We start from the raw sequence: 6,100 nt of genomic DNA, 5'->3' as shown, positions 1-6,100 counted from the left end.
AAATATGCCATTTTCTCAAAATTTTTAACATTTCAATAAATGATCGTATTTTAAATCTCTTTAAAGTTTTCAATCTTCGACACTAAGACATTAATTAATCAACTAGGTACCAATTTTGGGCATTACGAGGGTGCTAATCCTTTCTTGTACGTAACCGACTCCCGAACCCGTTTTTCTGAATTTCGTGGACCAAAATTCGTTGTTTTAATAAAATTAAATCGTTTATTAAAAACAACCACTTTTGAAGGTGGCCCAATCACACTTTATCAAAAAGGATTGGTGGCGACTCCCATACTCGTTTTCATTTTCAAAATCCAAGTCGACCCCATCTTGTTAAAAAAATGGTGTCAACAATATGAATGAAAAACAAACTGATTTTTCATTAACCAAGTATTGGCAAGTTGCCATTACATATATCATGCATAAGTCAGATTTTACAAGTCAAAATGCTACCTAAACACTTGCCTAACACCACTAAATACATTGTAAATTGCTAAACTAGCTTGTACTAGTTGCTTTGCTGAATTTTAGTCAATCAACATCTAAAATTACATCAAAAGATTTACCAACTAATTTCTAAAAGAACTAAGTTACAAAGCAACAAAATAGGTTGAATTTGGACAGCATTCATAGGCTCCAGCTGCTGCCTTTTATCACGATCTGCATGTGCTGCTTCTTTGCTCCATGTGAGTTGCATGGCAACGATTGCTACTACACTCGTTGCATGGGAACTAACTTCAACAGGAAACCTGATTTTGTGAGGCTACCGCAATTTCGTCTCGGAATCGACCTAATGCTGTTGCCCCTGAGAGTTTAATCCCTGATTGAGTTTTGCTGTGCATAAGAAATGCAGGTTCAGAGGGTAGTGGGAGAGTGGTAGAGTAGCTAGTAAGCATTAGCACAACCGCACTCATGTTTGGTCTTTGAGCTACATTTTCTTGAACACAAAGCAACCCAATGTGGATGCATCTCATTAGCTCACTTCTGGATCCATCCCTCAAATTGGGACCTACAAGATCAAATGCTGTCCCAGCCTCCCAATTTCTCCATGCCTGTAAGGTTTAAGTCCTACTAAGTGATAAACTCGACATTCTTTTAATGCATCATAATATGCAGAAGAGTTGGATACTTACAAAGTTTAGAAGATGCTCTATATCACCCCCATTTAAAATCTTGTTCTTTTGACCACTTAAAATCTCCAAAATCAATACACCAAAACTAAAAACATCTGATTTAACCGAAAATTGCCCATGCATTATATATTCAGGGGCCATGTATCCACTACAAGGCAATCGATATAAGAAAAATTAACTACTTTTCATTTTTTGAATCGTCCTGATTATGTTAGTGACAGTGATTACCAATCATCAATCAAAAATTTATTTTGGGGTACTTACTATGTTCCCATAATTCTACTGGTAGCACCGTGAGTTTGATCGATAGCACACAATCTTGCCGTGCCAAAATCTGCAATTTTGGGCGTCATCTCTGCATCTAACAATATATTGCCAGCTTTGAGATCTCGATGAATAATTCTTAGTCGAGAATCTTGATGAAGGTAGAGAAGTCCACGAGCAACACCTTCTATGATTTTGTATCGTCTTTCCCAATCCAAATACGCTTTCTTAACTGGATCTACATCACCAAAAATGTACAAATTTGAAATAATGAAATAAAAATGGTTGCTGGTGTTCAGCTTTGTAGCAGAGATTCTATAATACATTAATACACTGACATATCATACCAAATAAGAATTTATCCAAACTTCCATTAGGCACAAACTCATAGATGAGAAGCCTTTCTTTTCCTTCAAGGCTGAAACCTTGGAGCCTAACTAAATTCCTGTGCTGAAGATTGGACATTAACTGAACCTCGTTTTTGAATTCAAGGTCTCCTTGTGTAGAATCTGAAGATAACCTTTTCACTGCTATTAATTTTCCACCAGCAAGTGTGCCCTGACAAGATATCAGAATGAATCATATACATGTGTGTATGTATATGCTAATTGAACTTATGATTTGGTGCAATACCTTCTTCTTCTTCTTCTTCTTTTTAAATTTAATTCTAACGTATTACCTTATAAACTGCTCCAAATCCACCTTGTCCAAGCTTATTTGCATCAGAAAAGTGATCTGTTGCGGCTGTAATGATGTTGAAATCATATTGTAAAGACTCTTCAGTTATTATTTCATCCACTGCTTCAGTTGCTTCATGCTCTTCAGAGGTATAACAAATGAAATACAAACAAGTAAATTGTAGATTCAGTCATAACGTTGCAAAAGAAAGAAAACCAATAAACTAATACTTCTACTTACCTCGAGGTTTCAGCTTTGGGTTCCTCAACCTTAAAATAATGAAGATGCAGCCGGAAATGAGAAATAGAGCAAAAGCAGTAGCCGAGATGGATATGATAATAGTTGTTTCAGATGAATTACTATTGTTTCCTGCAAAATTTCAAAAAAGTGTTTCCTTTTTGAGTGAAGACATAGTGAAGTTTAGATCTCCCCAATATGGAAGTATCTTGATATTATGGAGAAACCCTTTTCTGTTTTCACAGATAGGAATCTCTTTATACAAGATGGTGAATTGATAAAACAAAGAAGAGAAGAGAAGGTACCTGTTGTTGTGGTATCAGCAGCAGTAAGATTATAGAAGCGTTCAATGTCAAACCTAATATTACAACTAAGCATACCTACCCTGACTCCTTGTTTTCTTCCACAGCATTGCGGGATATAAACAATAACGCGAGACAAGCAGGAGCTGCAACCATTCTGTGTCAAATCAGGAGTGCATTGAGCAAGCGCATATATTGTTCGGAAAGGTGAAACTCGTGTACTTCCTGTTGCGAACTTCCCAAGAGAAGTCCCTGATGAAGCTTTATTTCTTAGGCTTTCCAATAAAGAACTCAAAGCCTGATTAAAAGCGTCTACATCCGTCACGTTATCTCCATACCAAATGAAGAAAGCAGGGTCTGTTTCCGCGCGACCAAGGATGGAGTGATTTGTGTAGCGGAACATGAATAGTCATACCATATGCTTGCCTCTATTTGGTTAGGGCAGCGATCTCTAAGCTCAGTGTTTGCGTTATTGACGCAGTTGAAGCAATCACTTGAGCTCACATCTCCTCTGCAAAGTGCAATTGCGTTAGCTATGTTGGAGCCTTGACCTGATGAAAAATTGTAGAAGCCGTTTTCATGTGCTGTGCGGCGGGAGAAGGACGAAAGTAAGCGGTTGAGGTTTGTCTCGTACGTGCTGTTTCTGGTGAAGTTACCATCTGTCTCTGAACAATAGTGGTATAGGTATGGAGGCTGTTGTTGAGCAAGGGTAAGAGTAAGAAGGAACGCTGTAACTAAAGAAGAGGAAAAAAACTGCCATGAAAGATCCATTGATATGATTGCCTGCAGATCTTCAAAGCGAGTATGTTAAAATGATCAGTGCTCCTTCTGTCACGGAGTAAGGAGTTGGATGCTTAAAAACCTTTATGGTGTATTAGTCTATGTCAACGTTGAATGATTCAAAGTTAAAAGGTAATGGAAATTAATTGTGTGACCTTTAACCATATGCTATAAATATTGTCCCCTCCTACTTAAATGAAGAAAACAAATAGTGTAACATTCAGCGCTGCCTCTTCAATTCAGTTTTACCACACGCTGCAAGAAAGTAATGGAATGCTCAGAGAAGAGTGAAATTGGAGTCCATTAACCTTCATGCATGATTTCTGACCTTGACAAACCAACTAAAAATTCTTTGCAATAGCTACAATGAGGTGAGTACAAATATCGTTATTAGTAATTACTGTCTTTTTATTATTTAAGCGACAAATGGAAGTAATTGATTATAACTAAAATTAAATAAATTAATTAGCTAGAGGACATAACAAAGAACAAAGCAGAAAAAAAAAACAATTAACAATAAAAAAGCGAAACAATACTTAGGAAGAATCCACCTGGATTCATCTGTTATTATCAATCTGAATTAAACAATTTCTTCACTTAGTATATTGGTTCATAGAAATTTCTAAATTCTGCTAATAGATTAAGAGCAACTGACTCTAGGTTGATAAATAGGAATTTCTTTCTAATTAAAACTCGTATTATCGCATGGATCCCCCTCGTAGATTTGATTCTAATCCGATAGATTTATGTCATCCTATTTCTAATATTGCATCCAACTCCACTCAATTATGCTAGATTTACTCTTAAACATGGTCTATTTCTCCTCTAATTTAAGCACATTAAATATGGATTAATAGCCTAGAAATATTAAACCAAGAATTAAGCACACATAATTGAGAACAAGATTCAAGTATTTATTGCGTAAAATAGAAATCAAAAGGCAAAATCCATTCTAGGATTCATTTCCCTAGGTATTTAGAAAATTAGTTCATAATTGCAATTAAAAACATTTCAAAGACAGTATAACCACAAGTAATAAAGAAACTCATAATAAACTTCAAAGAATTCAAAATGAGATTTTTAATCTTGATGGAAATTTGCTTCAGAGTCAGTTTCAATAGCGTTTTCCAAGTTGTTTCCTTGAATATTCTATGAAGGCTTTCTCCCCTCTTCTTATCTTTGTCATATATAAGTCTTAGAATGCCCTAAGAACCTAAAAGTTACGTTTTTTTTGCGTGTTCGGATTGCGATTCGCGAAATCCATTGTCAATACAAATCTTCGATGAGGAAAATTTCGAACAGACGAACGAAACTCGAATAGAAAAAAAAAGAAATAGGACAAGGCTCCAAGGCGTGTATCAAGCCATTATCTTTAAGGTTATATTTTCCCCTACCTATCTTCAGTGTGCAAATGAGTTCCAAGCAAATTAACCTCGAGGATACAATGAAGCGAATGACTATTTGCGTTTTGCACTGACGAGAACAGTCCACTACACACTGAGCAATGAATAACAAAAATTCAATTTCTACAATGGATTTCTATAGTAATACTTTATAGAATAATCTAATAATATTAGAAAATGAAGGAAGGAAAGAAAGAATATTTAGAATTTGTTGGTGTGTTTTCCAAATGAAATCTCATTCCTATTTATAGGAATTTTCATGTCTCTTCATAGAGACATCTTTCATCAATAGGTGTGTTTTTGAATAATAATGTCTTTAAAATAAACACATAATTATTCATTTAATATGATAACTATTCAAAAAACATTATTTAAATAGTTATAATTCTTTTTCAAAAAAATCAAATAATATAACTTTCGATTAATTACACTCATTCATTTATAGTTACTGGAACACTCTAAATATTTGAAAATGTTCCAACAATCCACACTGTCTAGCACATGGCCATATGACTCACATGGTGTGGCTCCTGAAACTTGCTCCAATTTTTTTATTTTCACTCCTTTTGCTCCCAAATGCTCTCCTAAGTATAGAAATGTTAATTTAAAGGATTAGAAGTATAAAATTCACCATTTCAAATCGAATAATCATCCAAAAATGCATTTAGAATGAGGCTAAAACATGTTACTTTTGACATCTATCAAATACCCCCACACTTAAGCATTTATTTGTACTCAAGCAAAATTCTCAACCCACATTCAATTTAACTTTCTCAATATGTCATTTTTATCAATAATGTTTCAAGGTAATTCACAAATAATCATGCATAGTAAATTCAACCAAAATGACACTAAATATTCAAGTAGTCCAAGCCGAAAATTTTTTTAAAGCACAAAAACGTAGGTGTCTCCTATTATCTAAATAATCACCTTAAATTCAAATCAAGAAGAATTGACATCCTTACTAAAGATCACTCAAAGTACTCAAAGTGTTTAAGGTTCAAATATTGTACACTCAACAGTCGAACGAGAAATGCCATTATCACAAGCTTGCTTAAAAATCAAATCTCCACCACTATAAAATGAAATGACACACCAATCAAAAAGTCTTTACAAGATTGTAATGGGGCTTAGATTATGGGTATGGAAAATGTCAGAAAAGTTAGTTATAATCGAGATCGTGTTGAAAAATTACCAAACTAGAAAGAAAAAAATCAGTTGCTGAATTAAAAGAAATTACATCAACAAGAATAATCACAAATGGAATTGAGCTTTTCAATAGACTATGAAACTAATTATTCAA

General features: G+C 34.4%; 1 pseudogene; it reads right to left on the bottom strand.

Annotated features, from left to right (window-relative positions):
• Positions 1 to 360: 360 nt before the first annotated feature.
• Positions 361 to 3,503, bottom strand: LOC107891804 (cysteine-rich receptor-like protein kinase 26; annotated as a pseudogene).
• Positions 3,504 to 6,100: the final 2,597 nt, after the last annotated feature.

Source organism: Gossypium hirsutum, chromosome D09, assembly GCF_007990345.1.
Source record: "Gossypium hirsutum isolate 1008001.06 chromosome D09, Gossypium_hirsutum_v2.1, whole genome shotgun sequence".
Taxonomy (NCBI): domain Eukaryota; kingdom Viridiplantae; phylum Streptophyta; class Magnoliopsida; order Malvales; family Malvaceae; genus Gossypium; species Gossypium hirsutum.
Note: the sequence above shows the minus strand (reverse complement) of the source record. Positions and strands in the feature narration are given on the sequence as shown.